Source organism: Palaemon carinicauda, unplaced genomic scaffold (assembly GCF_036898095.1).
Source record: "Palaemon carinicauda isolate YSFRI2023 unplaced genomic scaffold, ASM3689809v2 scaffold291, whole genome shotgun sequence".
In the NCBI taxonomy this organism is placed as follows: Eukaryota; Metazoa; Arthropoda; class Malacostraca; order Decapoda; family Palaemonidae; genus Palaemon; species Palaemon carinicauda.
The window spans coordinates 59,975-83,715 of NW_027170570.1; the positions used below are offsets into that span (position 1 = coordinate 59,975).

Here is a 23,741-nt window from a genome sequence, read left to right on the forward strand (position 1 = left end):
TTTAGGCTAGGACTCTCCCACTACCACCTCGTCAGGGTATGGGGACGTGACAGTATTAGCTTAATACTAGGAACACAAGGAAACATGGTTTACCTGCAGTGGTTTGAGGTCAGCTATGCAGAGAACTCAGGATGCTGCTTTCCCCAATAGAGGGGAAGATGAAGACAAGAATAAGGGCCAGACAAACCTTTTCATTCATGCAGACTGAAACCGGGTAACAATGCCCTTAACCTTCTGCTACTTGTCCACTAAGGAGCCTGAGGTTTTAAACCAGCTGTTGTGCAGCCACCACAGGGCCGATAGAGAACGTATCGAGCCTCCTGTGGGTCACGTCTTGCAGGTAGTGGGCTGTGAAGGTTGTCTGACGCTTCCACACCCCAGCTTGAAGAACCTGCGTCACTGAGAAATTCTTTTTGAAGGCCAGAGACGTAGCTACGCCCGACATCATGTGCTCTAGGGCGACGTGACGGAGGAGAGTCTGGATTCAGGGACAGATGAATCACCCTGCGAATCCATGCCGAGATGGTGTTCTTGGTGACCCTCCTCTTAGTCCTCCCTGTGCTATCAAATAACGCTGGCAACGGAGGACGGACTGCAGCCGTTCTTTTGAGATATAGCCTCAAACTCCTTACTGGGCATAGTAGGAGATGGTCTGGGTCATCTGTTACAGAACGGAGACTCGAAATCTGGAAGGGGTTGAACCGAGAATCCGTCACTCCCGGATTCTGAGTCTTAGCAATAAACTCAGGGACGAATCTGAACGTTACCTCCCCCCATCCCCTTGAATGGGCGATGTCATTCGAGACACCATGAAGTTCACTAACACGCTTGGCCGAAGCCAAAGCTAGTAGGAACACCGTCTTCCAAGTTAGGTGGCGGTCTGAAGCCTGGCGTAATGGTTCATAGGGAGGTCTCTTAAGAGACCTGAGAACTCGAACAACGTTCCATGGAGGAGGTCTCACTTCCGACTGAGGACAGGTAAGTTCATAACTTCGTATGAGTAGGGAAAGTTCCAGCGAAGAAGAGATGTCCATTCCTTTGAGCCTGAAGGCTAGACTTGAGGCTGAGCGATAGCCTTTCACCGCCGAGACTGAAAGGCGCAATTCTTCCCGCAAATATACGAGGAACTCCGCTATTGTTGGAATAGTGGCATCGAGTGGAGAGATACCCCTTCCACGACACCAACCACAGAAGACTTTCCACTTTGCCTGGTAGACCGCTGCGGATGACTTTCGCAGATGTCCAGACATCCTGATCGCAACTTGTTGCGAAAATCCTCTCTCAGCGAAGAGATGCTGGATAGTCTCCAGGCGTGAAGTTGTAGCGAAGCTACGGCTTTGTGGAAGATGTTGGCATGCGGTTTTCTGAGTGGATCGTGTCGTGGAGGGAGTTCTCTCGGTAGTTCCGTTAGGAGTTGCAGAAGGTCCGGAAACCATTCCGCGTGATGCCATAGCGAAGCTATGAGGGTCATTGAAAGATTGACCGATATTCTGGTCTTGTTGAGCACCCTCCTCATCAGACAGAACGGGGGAAAGGCGTAAACGTCGATGTTGTCCCACCGTTGTTGGAAGGCATCTTGCCAGAGCACCTTGGGATCCGGGACTGGGGAGCAGTACAGCGGAAGCTCAAAGTTCAGAGCTGTTGCGAACAGATCCACCGTCGAGGAACCCCACAAAGTCAGGACTTTGTTGGCTACTAGATGATCCTAAGACCACTCGGTACTCACTATCTGAGCGACGCTCTGCTCAGATTGTCGGCGAGCACATTCCTCTTGCCTGGAATAAAACGTGCCGATAGTGGAATCGAGTGGACTTCAGTCCATCTCAGTCTCTCTACTGCAAGATGGGATAGCTGCTTCAAAAAGGTACCTCCTTGTTTGTTGATGTAAGCCACTACTGTGGTGTTGTCGCTCATCACCACCACAGAGTGACCCGCCAGGTATTGTTGGAACTGTTGAAGGGCCAAAAAGACGGCCTTCACCTCTAGAAGATTTATATGGAGGCACTTTTCTGATTCGGACCACAGGCTTGAGGTCGTGTGGTGCAGTACGTGGGGCCCCCAACCTTACTTTGAGGCGTCAGAAAACACCATCAAATCCGGGGAAGGACGAGAAGATCCACTCCTCTTCGTAAGTTCTCGTCTGTCACCCACCACTGGAGGTCCGTCCCTTCCGCAGGTCCCATAGGGATCAGGACGTCCGGGGAATCATAGCCTTGATTTCACCGGGACTTGAGTCGCCACTGGAGGGATCTCATCCTGAGGCGACCGTTGGTTACTAGACGAGCCAAAGATGAGAGGTGACCGAGGAAACGTAACCACGATTGGGCTAGAAGTTCTTCTCGTCTGAGAAAAGGGCTTGCGACCTTCCTCAGCCTTGCTATCCTGTCGTCTGATGGGAAGGCTTTGTGGAGATTGGTGTCTATAATCATGCCTAGGTATACCAGACTTTGAGTGGGAAGCAGAGAGGACTTCTCGAGATTTACCATGATCCCCAGATCCTGGCAAAGTCCCAGAAGTTTGTCCCGGTGTTGAATAATGTAACAGCATATAAAAACACACACACGGACGTTACACCTCCCTCCTTCAAAAAAAAATTTATTCAAATGGAATAAAATTTTTAGGCAAGTAAATAACAAACAATGACGGACAACTTTTAAGAAAATTACCTTACTCAAAACAAAAACAAAGGGTATCTTACAACTAAACCAATACTACCTTAAAACTAATAAATAATCACCATGACAAATAGTATTACGCATTTCCAGGAATAAGATACAGCCCACCTCCTGGCAGTGTACCAGTACGAGGATCAAGCTACACTTTGAACATAAACCTCCAATGAACGTTGACCAAAAACTTTCACATAAGAGGCAGACTTCAACCATCAATAAATCTAAACCTAGATTGTCCAAAATCAGAGGAGCGGTCAACTTTTGGCCCTCCCCTCAAAGTCCTCTGACTTCCTACAATAAACATTCGGAAAAAAAAAAGGAGAAATACAGATTAATTAATGACAAACTTATTACTACATAAAACACAAGGAGCGTGATCGGGACCAAGATAACAGAGCAGCGTTATACCGACCTACATCCGAGATAGTGTGTCTGGGATGCAATTGTCCACTCCCCTAACGTGCTTAATAACCAAAGGAAATTCTTGCAACTCAAGAGCCCACCTCAGAATCCTTTGATTAGCGCCCTTCATACACTCGATGAATACTAACGGGTTGTGGTCCGTCCAAATTTCTACTGGGAAGGAGAAATTGGTGACGTAGGGCTTGAAATGTACCAAGGTGCGGACCAGGGCTATAGAGCTTCTTTCTCGATGGTAGAGTACTTTCTTTCCGCCGCCAGCAGCTTACGACTGTACTGTAGTAAGAAACGGGGCGTACTATACCATCTTTACCTCGTTGGAAGAGAACTCCACCCATCCCCACGTCACTAGCATCCAGAGCTATTATAAATGGCTCCAGAAAATTAGGCGAGGCTAATATGGGATTGGAAACCATCAAAGTTTTCATTTTGAGAAAAGCCTTCTCACAATCCGCTGACCACATACATTTTTGACCCTTTTTTAACAAGTCCGTCAGAGGCTGACCAAGGTCAGAGAAGTTTCGCACAAACCGCCTATAATACCCCAGCATTCCTAAAACCCGACGCACTTCTCTGACGTTACACGGTCTCTTCAAACCTACTATGGCATCCAGGTTAGCTCGTTTAGGAGTGACCTGCCTAAGACCTACCTCATGTCCTAAATAGCTAACCTTGGCCTTCCCAAACTCACATTTCTTCAAATTTACGACTAAACCAGCCTCAACTAAGACCTCCAATACCCGCTTCAAACGACGCACATGGGTGTCCCAATCATCGCTGTGGACCACCAAGTCATCAATATAAATTTCAACACCATCTAAACCACAAATAATTCTATTCATCAGCCTTTGGAAGGTACAAGCGGCATTCTTAAATTCAAAAAGCATGACTTTACACTCATACAACCCAAATGGAGTGGCAAAAGCTGAAATTTCTCTGGCTCGATCAGATAAATGAACCTGCCAGTACCCCTTCAACAAATCTAATTTAGTAATGAACTCCGAGGGTCCTATCTGATCGAGACAGTCGTCAATTCTGGGAAGAGGAAAAGAATCACTTTTGGTATGTACGTTGACCTTCCTATAGTCGACGCACATTCTAAACTCGCCATCGGGTTTCTTTACTAACACCACAGGAGAACTCCAAGGACTAATGGAGGGCTGGATGATGTCATGCTCCAACATGTATTTTATTTCCTTCTCGACGAAGGCTCGTTTCCCTGGGTTCAGTCGATACGGACTCTGCTTTACTGGCAAAGCATCGCCAATATCTACATCATGTTGGAGAAGACCAGTCAGCCCCGGAGAATCCTGCCATAAATTAGGGAAAGACATTATTAGATTTAACCCTTTTACCCCCAAAAGGACGTACTGGTACGTTTCACAAAAGCCATCCCTTTACCCCCATGGACGTACTGGTACGTCCTTGCAAAAAAAATGCTATAAAAATTTGTTTTTTATATTTTTTGATAATTTTTTGAGAAAAATTTTATTTTTATTAGTAAAATAAATTTTTGAATATACTTACCCGATAATCATGTAGCTGTCAACTCCGTTGCCCGACAGAATTCTATGGAGGGATACGCCAGCTATCACAATACTAGAAGGGGGTGTACTTACCAGCGCCACCTGTGGCCAGGTACTCAATCATTTGTTGTTTACACCTCCTCAATTATTCCTCGGTCCACTGGTTCTCTCTGGGGAGGAAAGGGAGGGTCGATTAAATCATGATTATCGGGTAAGTATATTCAAAAATTTATTTTATTAATAAAAATAACATTTTTCAATATTAAACTTACCCGATAATCATGTAGCTGATTCACACCCAGGGAGGTGGGTGAAAACCAGTGTACATGATTAAAGGATAGCTAAGTATCCCCAAATTTCATATAACAGTTATCTCAAATAACAATGAAATAATAAGTACCTGGTAAGGAAGTCGAATAGAACCGTTACTCTGCCTTTTATTTAAAGTTCGTCTTCCTTACTGAGCGCAGCGTTCCTCTTGGAGGCTGAATCAACCCAAAGGTGCCAAAGTACAAGGGGTTGCAACCCTACTAAAGGACCTCTACCAAACCTTTAACCCAGGCGCTTCTCAAGAATGAATAGACCACCCGCCAAATCCAAGGATGCGGAAGGCTTCTTAGCCTACCGTAACAACCATAAAAACAACAACAAAAGTATTCAAGAGAAAGGTTAAAAAGGTTATGGGATTATGGGAATGTAGTGGCTGAGCCCTCACCTACTACTGCACTCGCTGCTACGAATGGTCCCAGGGTGTAGCAGTTCTCGTAAAGAGACTGGACATCTTTCAGATAAAATGATGCAAACACTGACTTGCTCCTCCAATAGGTTGCATCCATAATGCTCTGCAGAGAACGGTTTTTATTAAAGGCCAACGAAGTAGCTACAGCTCTTACTTCGTGGGTCCTTACCTTCAGCAATGCAAGGTCTTCCTCCTTTAAGTGAGAATGTGCTTCTCTGATCAGAAGCCTTATATAGTACGAAAGCCCATTCTTGGACATGGGTCTCGAGGGTTTCTTGATGGCACACCATAAGGCTTCTGACTGTCCTCGAATAGGTTTAGACCTCTTCAGATAATATTTGAGAGCTCTGACAGGGCAAAGAACTCTCTCTAGTTCGTTACCTACCATGTTGGAGAGGCTAGGTATTTCGAACGATCTAGGCCAAGGACGTGAAGGAAGCTCGTTCTTTGCTAGGAATCCAAGCTGAAAAGAACATGTAGCTGATTCGGTTGTGAAACCAATGTTCTTGCTGAAGGCATGAACCTCACTGACTCTCTTAGCTGTTGCAAGGCAAACGAGAAAAGCAGTCTTGAGGGTAAGATCCTTGAAGGAAGCTGACTGGAGAGGTTCGAACCTAGATGTCATAAGGAACCTTAAGACTACGTCCAGATTCCAGCCTGGAGTGGAAAGACGACGTTCTTTAGACGTCTCAAAAGACTTGAGAATGTCTTGAAGGTCCTTGTTGGAAGACAGGTCCAAACCCCTGTGGCGGAGGACTGAGGCCAACATGCTCCTATACCCTTTAATCGTAGATGTTGAAAGGGATCTCTCATTCCTAAGATGAAGAAGGAAGTCAGCTATTTGGATCACAGAGGTATTGGTAGAGGATATTGAATTGGCTCTACACCAGCTACGGAAGACCTCCCACTTAGACTGGTAGACTCTACGAGTGGAAATTCTTCTAGCTCTGGCAATCGCACTGGCTGCCTCCTTCGAAAAGCCTCTAGCTCTAGCGAATCTTTCGACAGTCTGAAGGCAGTCAGTCGAAGAGCGTGGAGGTTTGGGTGCAACCTGTCTACGTGTGGTTGACGTAGAAGGTCCACTCTTAGAGGTAGAGTCCTGGGGAAGTCGACTAGCCATTGACGTACCTCTGTGTACCATTCTCTTGCAGGCCAAAGGGGAGCAACCAGCGTCAGCCGTGTCCCTTCGTGCGAGACGAATTTCTGCAGAACTTTGTTTATAATCTTGAACGGAGGGAATGCGTACAGGTCGAGATGGGACCAGTTCAGAAGAAAAGCATCTACATGAACCGCTGCAGGGTCTGGAACAGGGGAACAATAAAGCGGAAGTCTCTTGGTGATGGAGGTGGCAAACAGGTCTATGGTAGGTTGACCCCACAACGTCCAAAGTTTGTTGCACACACTCTTGTGGAGGGTCCATTCCGTGGGAATGACCTGATTCCTTCTGCTGAGGCGATCTGCTGAAACATTCATATCGCCCTGGATGAACCTCGTGACCAGAGTGAGGTTTAGACCTCTTGACCAAATGAGGAGGTCCCTTGCGATCTCGTAAAGGCTCCTCGAATGGGTCCCTCCTTGCTTGGAGATGTAAGCCAAGGCTGTGGTGTTGTCTGAATTGACCTCCACCACTTTGCCTAGCAGGAGGGACTTGAAGTTCAACAGGGCAAGATGGACTGCTAACAGTTCCTTGCAATTGATGTGGAGTAATCCTTGTTCCTTGTTCCACACTCCTGAGCATTCCCGTCCGTCCAAGGTCGCACCCCAGCCCGAGTCCGATGCATCCGAGAAGAGATGAAGATGGGGGGTCTGGATGGCCAATGATAGACCCTCCTTGAGAAGAAGATTGTGCTTCCACCACCGGAGAGTGGTCTTCATCTCTTGGTTGATAGGGATAGAGACTGCTTCTAGAGTCGAGCCCTTGTCCCAATGAGCTGCAAGATGGAATTGAAGAGGGCGGAGGTGGAGTCTCCCCAGCTCGACAAACAGGGCCAGAGATGAGAGGGTCCCTGTGAGACTCATCCACTGTCTCACTGAGCAATTGCTCCTCTTCAGCATGCTCATGATGCACTGTAGGGCTTGGTTTATCCTGGGGGCCGATGGAAAAGCCCGAAAATCCCGACTCTGAATCTCCATTCCCAGGTACACAATGGATTGGGAGGGAATGAGTTGAGATTTCTCTAAATTGACTAATAGACCTAGGTCTCTGATTAGATCTAAAGTCCAAGAGAGGTTCTCCAGACAACGACGACTCGTGGAGGCTCTCAACAGCCAGTCGTCTAGGTAGAGGGAGGCTCTGATGTTCGATAAGTGCAGGAATTTCGCTACATTCCTCATCAGATGAGTAAAGACCATAGGAGCTGTGCTTAGGCCAAAACACAGGGCTTGGAACTGATAGACAACCTTTCCGAAAACGAATCTCAGGAAAGGTTGGGAGTCTGGATGAATGGGAACGTGAAAGTATGCATCTTTCAAGTCCAACGAGACCATCCAGTCCTCCTGTCTGACCGCTGCTAAGACCGACTTGGTCGTCTCCATAGTGAACGTCTGCTTGGTGACATACTCGTTGAGAGAGCTGACGTCCAGCACCGGTCTCCAACCTCCTGTCTTTTTGGCCACAAGAAAGAGACAGTTGTAGAAGCCCGGGGATTGATGATCCCGGACTATAACCACTGCCTTCTTCTGCACAAGTAGCGACACCTCCTGTTGCAATGCTAGCCTCTTGTCCTCTTCTTTGTAGTTGGGAGAGAGGTTGATGGGCGATGTGGTCAGAGGCGGTTTGAGGCAGAATGGAATCCTGTAACCGTACCTCAGCCAACTGACAGACTGTGCGTCTGCACCTCTCTTCTCCCAGGCTTGCCAGAAGATCTTGAGCCTGGCACCTACTGTTGTCTGGAGAATCTGAGAGTCAGTGCTTTCCCTTTGATGTCCTGGGTCCTTTCTTAGACTTGCCCCTGTGAGAGACTGGACGGGAGCTTCCTCGGCTGGGGGCTCTACCACGAAAGGGCGGTATGAACCTAGTGGCCGGGGTATCAGCCACTGGAGAGCGATAAGTCTTGGGGACAGAGGTGGTAACCTTAGACTTACGAGCCGATGAAGCTACAAGATCGTGCGTGTCCTTCTGTATCAGGGCAGCCGACAAGTCCTTAACTAGCTCCTCGGGAAAGAGGAACTTTGAGAGTGGAGCAAAAAGGAGCTGTGACCGCTGGCACGGTGTAATGCTGGCTGAGAGGAAGGAACACAGTTGTTCTCTTTTCTTCAACACCCCTGATACAAATAACGACGCTAGCTCACCCGATCCATCCCTGATAGCCTTATCCATGCAGGACATAATCAACATGGCAGAATCTTTGTCCGCAGAAGATGTTTTCTTGCTGAGGGCTCCCAGGCACCAGTCGAGAAAATTGAACATTTCGAACGCTCTGAACAACCCTTTCAGAAGATGATCCAGGTCTGAGAAGGTCCAACAAACCTTCGAGCGTCTCATCGCAGTCCTCCTAGGCGAGTCCACCAGACTTGAGAAGTCAGCCTGGGCAGAGGCAGGAACTCCCAAGCCTGGTGCTTCCCCTGTGGCATACCAAACGCAACCTTTCGATGCGAGCTTCGTTGGAGGGAACATGAAGGAAGTCTTGCCCAGGTGTTGTTTAGACTGAAGCCACTCCCCTAAGGTCCTTAAGGCCCTCTTGGAGGATCTAGCTAGGACAAGCTTAGTATAGCTCGACTTAGCTTGTTGCACGCCTAGCGAAAACTCAGATGGAGGAGAGCGGGGAACAGCAGAGACGAAGTGGTCAGGGTAAAGCTCCCTGAGTAGAGCCAAGACCTTTCTAAAATCAACAGACAATGGAGAAAGCTTAGACTCCTCCACGTCTGATGAGGGATCAAGATGTGCCTCCTCATCATCCGACACTTCATCAGCAGAAGGTAGCGAAGCAAAAGGACCAGAATGCTGAACCGCAGAGTCAGAACGGGAAGGAACAACAACAGAGGTTTCCTCAACTTGAGGGAGAACCTGAGGTTCAGACTGCATAGGTTGAACAACAGTCGGAGCAGAAGGCAGGTGCAAGGGTGAAGGAGGTTGACTCCTAGCAAGAGTTGCACCCAAGGATTGCACCAGCTGAGCGGAGGACGGAGGCGGAGTAGTCCGTTCCTGTTCCTGAGAGATGAGTGGAGCATGAGAAGGTTGAGGCTGCGCAGAACAAGGTAAAGTTCTAGCAAGCTGAGGCTCCTGAGGCGCAAGTGCATGGTGTAGATGAGCTTGCCTAGATGAGGGTTGAACTCGGTGCAGCGCTGGTGCAGCAGACAGACTCACGGAGGGGAGAGGTTGTTGTACCCCAACCGAGAGTTGCACCACTGGTGGAGCAACAAGGGGAGGAGGAGGAAGAGTGTAACTCTCCTGATCCCTAAGCAGAGATTGCCTTAAAGAAGGCTGAGGCTGAACAACACTGTGAACAGCAAACTCCGAAAGTGGTTCAATATCGTACGCCTGGCAGATGGTGCTGCGACCAGGCGGAGCAGGTGCAGGCTGGGCGAGCACAGGCGGAGCAGGTGCAGGCTGGGCGAGCACAGGTGCAGCGAGAACAGGTGGAGGGAGTGCAGGCGGAGCAGGTGCAGGCTGGGAGAGCACAGGCGGAGCAGGTGCAGGCTGGGCGAGCACAGGTGCAGCGAGAACAGGTGGAGGGAGTGCAGGAGGTGCAACACTCTCAGCCCGACATTCACGCATTAAGTCCGAAAGCTGAACTTGCATGGACTGAAGCAGGGTCCACTTGGGGTCGGCAGAAGCGATAAAAGACTGAGGTAAAGTCACAGTCGGGGTCTGTATAGGCAGAACCTTACTCCTCTTGGGCGGAGTACTGTCGATCGATGACAGAGGCGAATCGGAGCTGAGCCAATGACTGCAACCTGGCTGAGCACTCGCTGACTGAACTCTACGTTTCAGCGGTCTCGAGACCTGAGACCAACGTTTCTTCCCTGCATGAAGATCAGCGGACGAGAAGACGGGCTCAATCGTCTGCAGGTGGGAGTGACGGTCTAAGGAAGACACGCCCGCAACCACCGAGGATAATTCTGTGCGCCTAACAAGGCCTGTCGAACCCTTAAGCCCTTCGACATTGCTTCTCCCCTGGGCATGGGAGCTTGCAAGAGGTCCCGGACTGGGAGGACGACTGGCTCGCACAGAAAAATCCTCACGCACCACACTGGCACCACTAGCACTTGGCACTGCACAGACACTAGCACTCGTCACAGCACTGGCACTATTTCCACCCACTGCACTCTTGACCTTCAGTTCTTTAACCTCGGCCATCAGAGACTTATGGTCACTTACCACTGATTCTACTTTATCTCCTAAAGCCTGAATAGCACGCAAAACAGTTGACATATCAGGCGGAGGGCACACAGTAGGTTCGGGGGTAGCCACTACAGGGGTAGGAAAAGGTAGGGGATCATGAGGTGAGGAAAACATAGAAGAGTGAGAAGAACTTCTCCTAGCTCTAGTTCTCTCTAACTTGGATGAATATTTTAAAAGACGTACAAAATCCAATTCCGAAAGTCCGGCGCACTCCTCACACCGATTTTCTAATAGACAGGGCCTGTCCCTACAGTCAGAACAAGCGGTGTGAGGATCTACCGAGACCTTCGGAATACGCCTATTGCAAGACCTACATCGTCTATGGGAGGGAGCTTGCGAAACGTCAGACATCTTGTTTCAAAGAGTAAGTCAAAGGGTGATCCAAAAAACAAGCAAATATTCATTAACCGTTAATCAGAGTTTATATAAAAGCTAACTAGCTAATATAAAAAGGATTCCAGTATGCGACAGCCGTTAATCTAAGAGAATACTTCACCAAATATCCATGAATAAACTCGAAGACCATGAGCGTATCCCAGAACGTCTAGCCGGAAGCACGACAGAGGAATAATTGAGGAGGTGTAAACAACAAATGATTGAGTACCTGGCCACAGGTGGCGCTGGTAAGTACACCCCCTTCTAGTATTGTGATAGCTGGCGTATCCCTCCATAGAATTCTGTCGGGCAACGGAGTTGACAGCTACATGATTATCGGGTAAGTTTAATATTGAAAATTCCAAATAGCCTGGGGGTAAAAGGGTTAAGAGCATCTGCAGACACCTCACATGATTCATCCTCTTCAAAATAATCAAGAGAGTCCAAAATAGTAGCTACCGACTCCAAAGGTACCCTCTTGGGTTCTATCCTACCACAGGAATAAGATTTTAGACGGTTAATATGAAATACACGGCATTTCCTGCGAGTACCAGGTACTTCAATTTCATAGTTGACCTCGGATAACTTCCTCAATACCCTCCAAGGCCCCTCAAATTTGGGCTTGAGAAAGTCACCGAGACCTGTACCTAAAACCAAGACTAAATCACCTGGTTCGAAAGAACGTACCTTACATTTCCTATCATACTTGGCCTTCATTTTACCCTGGCCAGAGGCTAAATTCTCCTTGGCAAATTGCCAAGCCACAGATAACTTACTTCTTAGGTTATCTAATACTTCATTTATGCTCTGATCAATCACTTCCCTGGACTCCAAGAACTCATGAAAAATCTCTAATGGACCACGAATCTTGTGTCCAAAGACCAAATCAAACGGAGCGACACCTGTGGAGGAATTAGAAAGATTACGTATGGCAAAGAGAGCATAGGGAAGCCCCTTATCCCCCTCCTCTCCTTGCTCAAAACAATATTTCTTTAACATAGACTTAAGGGTCTGGTGAAATCTTTCCACCACCCCCTGACTCCCCCTGACTTTCTGGGTGGTATGGTACACTGGTAAGGTGCTGAATGGCCAATTCACCACATTTACTCCTCAAGATCTTACTGTTGAAATTTGAGCCACAGTCAGACTGAATGACCAAACCTGGAAAAAAAATCTATTAACTTGTCAAATATTGCCCTAGATGTTATCTTCCTCATAGGGATTGCTTCCAGGTATCTGGAAGCCCTATCCATAATTGTCAACACATACACAAAACCTGTTTTAGTACGGGGCAATGGACCAACTACATCAACTACTAACTCAGAAAATGGTTCACCTAACGAAGGAATTGGATGTAAGGGAGCCCTAGGAACCCCTTGATTAGGTTTCCCCATCACCTGTCACGTTTCACAAATGGCAACGTATTTCTTTACCGAAGACTTCATCCCCGGCCACCAAAATCTCTTGGCCAACTTCTGAAAAGTTTCACCTATGCCAATGTGGCCAGCAGAAGGATCTTCGTGAGCCAGACTCAAAACAAACAACCATCTGTTCGTTACCAGAGGCCGAGAGCGCCGGCCTAGTCAACGGACGGCCCAGACGATACAACCGCCCCTCGTACACCACGAATCTAGGCTTGGATAAGTCCTCCGTTCCTCCAAGCTCAAAATTAAATTCATCCTTCTGAGCTTGAATAAAGGATTTTCGGTCACAATCGGGTTTCAACATCTTAAAAAACTCTAAACTATTTCTACATGCTACTGACCCGGGCCCATCTATGTCTACTTCTAAACTACTACAATTAATATCAGAGTCTATTTCAACTTCAGCGGCTTTTTTAGCCGCAGCACGAGTAGTTACCGTCACTGGCCAAGCAGTAACAGATACAATGGGAAACACCTCATGTCCTTGAGTGTCGGTTCCCACATCATTTCCCAAAATGCCGTCGATCCCTGGGACTGGCAAACTGTCTACCACAGCCAGCTCAATACAGCCACTATACTCAGGGAAAGACACCTCTACCCGAATTAAAGGCGCCGATACTAAAGTGTCTGGGAATCCACCCAGGACTACATATTCACCTCAAAGAGAGCACATGTTCATTAATGACTTAGCTAAAACTAAGGACCTAGCTGACCCGGTATCCCTTAGAAACTTAATGAGTCAGAAGACGTCTTCAGCTTACCTTCGTATACATAATTTGGAAAACCTAACCAGATTCATATTTCATATCAAAGCCTCCTGTTAAAAAATGTATTTTCATTAGTAAAATAAATTTTTTAATATACTTACCCGATAATCATGTAGCTGTCAACTCTGTTGCCGACAGAAATCTACGGTCGGGATACGCCAGCGATCGCTATACAGGTGGGGGTGAACACCACAGCGCCATCTGTGGTCAGGTACTCCAGTACTTCTTGTCAACACCACCTCAATTTTTTCCTCGGTCCACTGGTTCTCTATGGGGAGGAAGGGTGGGTCAATTAAATCATGATTATCGGGTAAGTATATTCAAAAATTTATTTTACTAATGAAAATACATTTTTCAATATTAATCTTACCCGATAATCATGTAGCTGATTCACACCCAGGGTGGTGGGTGGAGACCAGCATACATGTTAACAAAGAAGCTAAGTATCCCGTATTTTATTTTATTAGTTATTCAAAAATAACATAAAATAAATAAGTACCTGGTAAGGAAGACGACTTGAACCATTACTCTGCCTTTATTAAGTACGTCTTTCTTACTGAGCGTAGCGGTCCTCTTAGGATGCTGAACGACTCTTAGGTGCTGAAGTATAAAGGGCTGCAACCCATACTAAAGGACCTCATCACAACCTTTAACCTCGGCGCTTCTCAAGAAAGAATTGACCACCCGCCAAATCAACAAGGATGTGGAAGGCTTCTTAGCCGACCGTACAACCCATAAAAAGTATTCAAGAGAAAGGTTAAAAAGGTTATGGGATTATGGGAATGTAGTGGCTGAGCCCCCGCCTACTACTGCATTCGTTGCTACGAATGGTCCCAGGGTGTAGCAGTTCTCGTAAAGAGACTGGACATCTTTGAGATAGAATGATGCGAACACTGACTTGCTTCTCCAATAGGTTGCATCCATAACACTCTGCAGAGAACGGTTCTGTTTGAGGGCCACTGAAGTAGCCACAGCTCTCACTTCATGTGTCCTTACCTTCAGCAAAGCAAGGTCTTCTTCCTTCAGATGAGAATGTGCTTCCCTAATCAGGAGCCTGAATAGGTAAGAAACTGAGTTCTTAGACCTTGGAAGAGAAGGCTTCTTGATAGCACACCATAAGGCTTCTGATTGTCCTCGTAAAGGTTATGACCTTTTTAGATAGTACCTAAGAGCTCTAACTGGGCAAAGTACTCTCTCCAGTTCGTCCCCCACCAAGTTGGACAGGCTTGGGATCTCGAACGACTTAGGCCAAGGACGTGAAGGAAGCTCGTTTTAGCAAAAAAACCGAGCTGCAAGGAACATGTAGCCGTTTCAGATGTGAAAACTATGTTCCTGCTGAAGGCGAGGATCTCACTTACTCTTTTAGCTGTTGTCAAGCACACGAGGAAAAGAGTTTTAAATGTGAGGTCCTTAAAAGAGGCTGATTGGAGAGGTTCAAATCTTGATGACATAAGGAACCTTAGGACCACGTCTAGATTCCAGCCTGGAGTGGACAACCGACGTTCCTTTGAGGTCTTAAAAGACCTAAGGAGGTCCTGTAGATCTTTGTTGGTGGAAAGATCCAAGCCTCTGCGGCGGAAAACCGCTGCCAACATACTTCTGTAACCCTTAATCGTAGGAGCTTAAAGGGATCTTACGTTCCTTAGATGTAACAGGAAGTCAGCAATCTGGGTTACAGTGGTACTGGATGAGGAAACTGCATTGGCCTTGTACCAGCTTCGGAAGACTTCCCCTTTAGACTGATAGACTCTGAGAGTGGATGTCCTCCTTGCTCTGGCAATCGCTCTGGCTGCCTCCTTCGAAAAGCCCCTAGCTCTTGAGAGTCTTTCGAAAGTCTGAAGGTAGTCAGACGAAGAGCGTGGAGGTTTGGATGTACCTTCTTTACGTGAGGTAGACGTAGAAGGTCCACTCCTAGAGGAAGAGTCCTGGGAATGTCGACCAGCCATTGCAGTACCTCTATGAACCCTTCTCTCGCGGCCAGAGCGGAGCCAACCAACGTCAGCCGTGTCCCTTTGCGAGAGGCGAACTTCTGAAGTACCCTGTTGACAATCTTGAACGGCGGGAATGCATACAGGTCGAGATGGGACCAATCCAGCAGAAAAGCATCCACGTGAACTGCTGCTGGGTCTGGAATCGGAGAACAATACAACGGGAGCCTCTAGGTTATCGAGGTAGCGAACAGATCTATGGTTGGCTGACCCCACAGGGCCCAAAGTCTGCTGCAAACATTCTTGTGAAGGGTCCACTCTGTGGGGATGACCTGACCCTTCCGGCTAAGGCGATCTGCCATGACATTCATATCGCCCTGAATGAACCTCGTTACCAGCGTGAGCTTTCGATCTTTTAACCAGATGAGGAGGTCCCTTGCGATCTAGAACAACTTCCACGAATGAGTCCCTCCCTGCTTGGAGATGTAAGCCAAGGCTGTGGTGTTGTCAGAGTCCACCTCCACCACCTTGTTAAGCTGGAGGGACTTGAAGTTTATCAAGGCCAGATGAACCGCCAACAGCTCCTTGCAATAGATGTGAAGTGTCCTTAGCTCCTGATTCCATGTTCCCGAGCATTCCTGTCCGTCCAAAGTTGCACCCCAGCCCATGTCTGATGCGTCAGAGAAGAGACGGCGGTCGGGTTTCTGAACAGCCAAAGGTAGACTTCCTTGAGAAGAAAGCTGTTCTTTCACCACGTGAGAGTAGACCTCCTCTCTTCGGAAACAGGAACTGAGATCGTCTCTAGCGTCATGTCCTTTATCCAGTGAGCCGCTAGATGATACTGAAGGGGGGGAGGTGGGGTCTCCCTAACTCGATGAACAGGGCCAGCGATGAAAGTGTCCCTGTTAGACTCATCCACTACCTGACTGAGCATCGGTTCCTTCTCAGCATGCTCTGGATGCAATCTAGGGCTTAGTATATCTTTGGGGCCGACGGAAAAGCCCGAAAAGCTCGACTCTGAAGATCCATACCCAGGTAGACAATGGTCTGGGATGGGACGAGCTGGGACTCCTCAAAATTGACCAGGAGGCCCAGTTCCTTGGTCAGATCCATAGTCCATCTGAGAATCTCCAGACAGCGACGACTTGTGGGAGCTCTTAAAAGCTAGTCGTCTGACGGAGCCGGACACAAGATCATGGTACTGCTGCACAGTCTGTGAACTGTCAACCATGGGGAAGCGAGGAAGTACAGTGACAACCCGAAGCTGTCTAGACTGTCTGGGTCGTACAGACAACTCCTTATCGGGTTGCTGAGGTTGCCGCACTGCGTCACAACAAGTCACTTCTGCTGGTTGTTGAACGTCTTCCCAGTGACACACTGACTCCGTAAACAAAAAATCCTCTAACAAGGACTAAGCTTGGACTGCATGTCTTGCAACACAGCTCAAGGTCTATGGGAGCAGGTGTGGTAACAGACGGGGTTAGCGACTGAAGTGGAACCATTACCCTCCCTGGAAGCATGCTATGCTTAAATAAAAGTCCATAGGAGGCTAAGCAGCTAAAGGCTCCTCTCCAAATGACAGAGTCCTCAAGGGAAAATCAGAAGGAGGGAGAATAGCACTTTCTCATCTACAGGAACCATATCCGAGAAAAGCTAAGTTCTCTCAGTGAGGGTTTCACTGGTGCAAAAGCAGCAGACTAGAAGGCAACGTTATGAAACTGCTTGACAGTCTAGTGAGTTGGCAACAACCAAAGATGTGTGACTGAGAAGCATGCGGTAAGGTATGCAGAGCATGCTGTATGTAGAGCATGCTGTAAGGTAAGCAGAGCATGTTGCATGGCGTGCGGCTTATGCTGCATGGGATGAGGCTCATGCTGCATGGGATGAGGCTCATGCTGCATGGTATGAGACTCATGCTGCATGGGATGAGGCTCAAGCTGCAAGGGATGAGGCTTATGCCGCATGCGTTGAGGAGGATGCCGCATGCGTTGAGGAGGATGCCGCATAGTATGAGGCTCCTGCCTCATGGGTTGAGGCGGTTGCCGCATAGCATGAGGCTCCTGCCTCATGGTTTGAGGAGGATGCTGCATAGCATGAGGATCCTCATAGCATGAGACTCCTGCCTCATGGGTTGAGGAGGATGCCGCAAAGCATGAGGCTCCTGCCTCATGGGTTGAGGAGGATGCCGCATAGCATGAGGCTGCCTCATGGGTAGAGGAGGATGTCGCATAGCATGAGGCTCCTGCCTCATGGGTTGAGGAGGATGCCGCATAGCATGAGGCTCCTGCCTCATGGTTTGAGGAGGATGCCGCATAGCATGAGGCTCCTGAGAGGTTCCTGCCTCAAGAGTTGCGTCTGCCTCAAGGGTTGAGGAGGTAGCTGCGCAGAGAGAGGCTCATGCTGTGAAGAATGCGGTTGCTGCATGCGTTGAGGCGGCTGCCTCATAGCATGAGGTTCCTCAAGAGTTGAGGCTCTTGCCTCAAGAGTTGAGGTTCTTGCCTCAAGAGTGGAGGTGGCTGCCGCAAGAGTTGAGGTTGCTGCCTCAAGGATGGTGGAGGTTGCCGCAACGCAAGAGGTTGCTGCCTCGAGGATGGAGGAGGTTGTCGCAACACATGAAGCTCCTGCCTCAAGGGTAGAGGAGGTTGCTGCAAAGCATAAGGCTCCTGCCTCAAGTGTTGAGGAGGTTGCCGCATAGCAAGAGGCTCCTGCCTCAAGGAAAGTGGAGGTTGCTGCACAGCGCTGGTATCTGGCAACTCCCAATGCGGCAGCTCACGCGTGGAGGTAGGTTGAGGAACCTCAACATCATACGTCTGGCAGGGTGGACTGCGCAGAGGTGGAGTTGAGGCGGCTGCCTCATGAGCGCTCGCAGGAGGAGGTGTGCTAACCTTCTCTGCCTGAAACTCCTGCATCAACACCGCAAGCTGAGACTGCATTGTCAGCAGCATAGACCACTAGGGTTTAAGAAAGACAACAACAAACGGAGCTACTGTCCGTTGAAACTGAGGGTCTAAAACAGCTGGTGCGGCAACAGACGGAGTTACTGTCGGTTGCGATACCACCTTGCCTCTCTGAGAGGTGTGCAGTTGTCGTACTGCAGCAAGTCTGAACTGACCCAGTACTAATGGCACCACCTAGGAGTTGGACTTGCGCGGAAGGGACCGACTTGCACTTAAAAGCTGCAAGATTTGGTCCATGGTTTCTGCGAGAAACCTCTTCCGCAGACGAGGAATAAAAGGGCTCTCTCGTCTTTGTGTGGGTGGGGTGATCACGTCGGCTACGTGAGTTGGTAACACCCGAAACCACGGAGGGAAACGTCTGTTCGTCGATCAAGGCCTGCTGAACCCATAAGTCCTTCGACATTACTTCTCCCCTGGGCTTGGGAGCTTGTAAGAGGTCCCAGACTAGGCGAACAACTGGCACGAACAGACGAACCCTCGAACGCAACACTGTAACACTTTGCGCTTATCACTTTATCACTTTTGATTTTCTGTTTGCACTTATTTCACTGAACTCGAAACTTTAAGTGGTTTGTACCTGAAACACGCAATTCTATCCTTCATTAAAAGTTAGTAATTGCGAAAACAGTATTACAATATAACAGAAAAACATAATGAAAGATAAATAATTCAGTGGCTGGAAAAGAGACTAAACACTAGATCAAATAAACTACGTTTAAAATCTATCACCGCATAAAGCCTGAGAACAAGAATAAAACTCTAGAAACGTTTACCTTCTTCCCCTAAAGGAACTAGGGAGAAGAGCAAAAACGATAACAACGTTACCCGCTTGAACGAAACGTTTATCCTCCTCTCTCTCCCTCCGTCTCTATCTCTCTCTCTCTCTCTCTCTCTTGACTTAGCACCTGAGAGAAGAGCCCAATTATATATATCGTTAAAACATATTATTGTTAAAGGAAAAAAAAAACTGAAAGATTTCCCAAATGAAAAGTTCCTTTATTAGAATTAAAACCATTTAAGCTAAGAAAGAATGAACAAAACGCTAGAATCGGTTTACTCTTACTGCAACGTGACACCGTGATAGACTCTCTCTCTATCGTAACGATAGAGCGCAAGTTGAACGTTCTGAACGTCAACAACCGCAGAGACAAAACAAAACGTTAGTTCAACTTTGAAAACAGTACAAGACTATCAAAGAAATTCTTTCAAAAACATTAAAATAGCATAATATGTTAACAGGTAAAAACGAAATGACGGGCTCAATGTTAATTAACTTCGGTTCCAAGAAAAGACCGCCTACTATTAGGAAAGGTCGAATATAAACAAATATAAAAATTAATTTTAATAAGTTTATAATAAAAGGAAGTTAATCAAAGAGGCCTATAAAAGGCGGAGAGATATAAAATAAATCTATAACTTTGTTAAGCAAAATTAAGAGAGTCTATACTCTCTTCGACACCAACACTTCCGCTAAGGGAAGGGTCGGCCATTTAAAAGTGAAAGAGAGTTCATACTCTCTTCGTACCAAAATTAAATCAAAAATTAAATCAAATTAATTCCAAAAACTTGCTAAGCTAATGATATAGCTTCCTGAATAGCGAAGGCTAAACTCTAGAGCAAATACATCACCAAATCGTGAGCAATAACTCCAGAATCAACAGCGTATCCATGTAGGTCTAGCCGGAGGCACGACAGAGGAAAAATTGAGGTGGTGTTGACAAGAAGTACTGGAGTACCTGACCACAGATGGCGCTGTGGTGTTCACCCCCACCTGTATAGCGATCGCTGGCGTATCCCGACCGTAGATTTCTGTCGGCAACAGAGTTGACAGCTACATGATTATCGGGTAAGATTAATATTGAAAAAAAGTTAGTAATATATATTATGTGGGCACAGACATAAAACTTTTTTCTAGTAGTTTAGGTAAGGTAAAGAAAGTTTTTACTTAACCTCCTACAACCGCTCCAAAAACTCTAGTCCAAACTAAGAAGTAGTCTTAGTCTTATCTACTCTGGTAAAATTTTGAATTAATGCAATAATCCTTACTGGTACAAGGTTTATGTTAGGGTGCTTTGAATGAAGATAACTGGCGAGAAATCATTAAATACACGCTATTTCATTGATATTGTACAAATCTGTTAAAACTTGGTAAGTCTTAGGAGTAGTTGGGTCGACTACCATACTTAAACAACTAATTTCATCCAAATATCACAAATTTTCAAGTAATTTGTATTTTTCCTAACATACTTACCTAGAACTACCTTCTTAGGAGTTACTGGTAACTCTACCTAACCAACCAGCTTTTTGTATAGTTTACCCTCTTCCCATTTTCTATGGGGTCAACCTCTGGCAGTGTGGTATGTGCCCCGAGGCGACCCCGGGGTCGGGCAGCGTGCTAGCTCAGGTCGAATCGTCAGTAAGTTTCTGGTCGCGACGTAATCAACATCTCGCCGCGCTCTCTCTTACCTTGTGCGACTAATTTCCTCCAAATATATAAATTTTTGAAAAACCATAGGAGAAATACCAGAACAACAGACCAGCCCTTTAAAAACACACACAAAAAGAAATTGGAAATTCACACTCCCAATACCGAAGGATCATTTATATCCAGGTCTGTCGTACAATAAACACCATCTACATAAGCAAGCATAATTACGGGTGTGACGGTTGGCCAAATTAACCCTATCACTTCACTTCTTTATCACTAAGCCTAACCTCAAATTACCCAATCTGATTTGACATACTGTACATTCTAATACGGTTTTTGTTGGGATTTCATGAAATACGTTAAAAAATGCGGTTCACTTCGAATGTAAAATCCTCATTTCAATTATGACTAACAGTTGTGAGACTTGTTCAACACTCTAAGCCTTATTTTACATAATAATCTTAAAAAATTGAAATTTTTACGTAACAATGGTGTTCTTCCAAGAGAAACTAAGTGTCTTAAATATGCTAAGCCTTATAGTTTACCTTCAGATCAACAATACAAGCACTATCATGCCAAAGTTTGTATGACTAAAACTAAAACACTTGTACTATCCCGCCAAAGTTCGTAAGACTAAAACTAAAACACTTGTACTATCACGCCAAAGTTCGTAAGACTAAAACTAAAACGCTTGTAAAGTGTGATTTGGGCGTTTCCCCAACTGTAGGTCGTTCCGGTGATGTTTCTACCCGTCACCCTAGAACATCAGACTGACTAATAAGGTAAGACAATATAGCATCCTAGGTCAGGGTGAATGTAGTTTGTTGGGACGGGTGTAAACTTCCTTATGACCTGTCAAATCAATTTTATTTATGGGGCAGTTGTTGTTGTTTATTTTGGTCTGAAACATTTGAAAACAGTTTTATCATTTATTAATGTTACCTTACCAGGAGTGAATTCAGTTGGGAAGCAAATACAGAGTTGAGAGACTTTGCCTTTGATAAGCTAAGAATATGGCAGTCTAAGGGGAGTAAACAGGTCTTAGATTAAATTAGGTGAGCCTTGTGTTTATTCCCCTTTTAAAATGAGCATTTTCAAACATAACTATTGAAACCACAACTATAAAACAAAGCAAAGACAGAAAAATAGCTGGATTGGAGCCTTTGTATAATGCTGGAACCATTTTCTAAGCTTGATTGCAAATTAACAGGATGTGTCCCCACCAACTACAAACTTAAATGAAAGGTAAGAATGTATGTGGATGGGACAGCATAAATGGTAAAAACGAATGCTTTATAATCTAGAACGGCAGAGGCTTTAACTATCGTGAATATTGTAAACTAAGCAGGAGCTACCCATGACTGGTGCGTGGACTGGACAGTATTTTTAATATATTTCCGTGGTAAAGGTTAATGATATTGTAAGGACATCACTCCATCTGTCGTCCAGCAAAGTCACCGAATTCTCTATTTTATTTAAATTCTCCATTCGCCACACTGTGGCTAACTGTATATATTTATTCCGCTCCCTCAGAGCTACAATTTCATGTATTTATTATTTCATTACCTATTTCTATTGACTTGTAATTCAAGTATTTGTACGTGTGAAAACACACACATATTTTGGCGGTTAGTTCAAGCCGAATTGGCGCCTGCGCGCATATTACTTTTCCGTTCGCACCCTGTATTATTTTCCCACGTATGTTTGAATAAACTGTCAGTTGTCGTTGGTGATGGCTCGTCTCACTGTCCTTACAATATGTAAATTGTAAATATAATCCGGAGCCTTTGTATATCAACGGTCAGTTCCTCCTTCAGAATGCATAAAAATGGACACCAACTAACCTAAACTCTACCCAGAAACCCAACCTAAAAGCCATAACCTTACATACTTACCTGACGGTCCCCTGCGACGCCCCTCATGCTGGCGTATTCTTTGTCTGCCATCATCATACATACAGCCTTCCCCCAATTTTGGGGGGTAGCCGACATCAACAAATGAAACAAAAACAAAAAGGGGACCTCTACTCTCTATGATCCTCCTGTATCTACAATCCTGTGAGACATCGACAAATAATTCATATAAAAATTGAAAATATAATTCATATGATATATTGGACCCATATAATGTTTTAAACCAAAAAAATATCAATTTGACAAGTAATAAGAACGATATTGCCTGCACCATTTAAATACATAGATCGCAACATCTTATAAATTGAATTAAATGGGGTTTTACACACCTTAGAGGTCCAGTCCGTCATTCTACAAAGACCCCACATTGGCGATTCTTATTTGGCCTTAGCCAGGCCTGGGAGGAGTTATATTACGTATGGCCCTAACCTGCATTGAATTAAACGTGATTTAGGCTTAGTCTGGGCCTAACCCAGGCTAAAAGGCTAAATATAAGACTTGACATACGGTAAATCAGGCTAAGTCTAAGCCCGTAAGCGGTCACGCTAAGTCTGAACCTGGACACTAAGTTTCTTTTAAAGTTTCAGCACACACTTGAGACTTACCACAGCCACTAAACGGATCACTGTCGTCAGTTTTCATATTTAAATGGTTTGGACACAATTTTAAAATATTAATAAGAATCCAGAAGCACAAAATAAGGCTTAACGTCAGATCAATTTTCGGCCATATTGCTTTGTTTACATCAGGGTTGCCAGATTATTTCGACTGAATTATCGTACATGAGCCTTAAAATTGTCGTTTTTTCAACCAAAATTATCGTACACAGTTTCAATATAATTATTAGTGTGTTAAATGATTGACTTATTTCAAAAGATTTTAGTATAATTATTTAATTAAACACATACATATACATTGTATATACCTAAGGTATATATCGTACATCGTACCGGACCCAAAATAATCGTACATGTACTATAATTATCGTACGCATGGCAACCCTGCTTTACTTAATCAGTATTACCAACCGATTTATTAAGCAGCATTAAAATTTTCTGCTAAATTATTTTTTTTAGGATATATTTCGAAAGAGTTTTTCTATTTTATATCAAAATATTATTATTTAATTAATTTAAAAATATAATTTGATATTTATGAACCATTAATTAAAGAAAACCAATATGTAAAGCATGTTACATTTACGCTAAATTGTGGTATCCTTGCTTCACTATAGCTGGCGCAATTTTC

The 23,741-nt window shown here is 45.8% G+C and overlaps 1 pseudogene; it reads right to left on the reverse strand.

Moving 5' to 3' along the window:
- Window positions 1-23,131, reverse strand: part of LOC137636410 (DNA-directed RNA polymerase III subunit RPC5-like) — a 47,952-nt pseudogene extending 24,821 nt beyond the window's left edge.
- Between the last annotated feature and the right edge of the window lie 610 nt (window positions 23,132-23,741).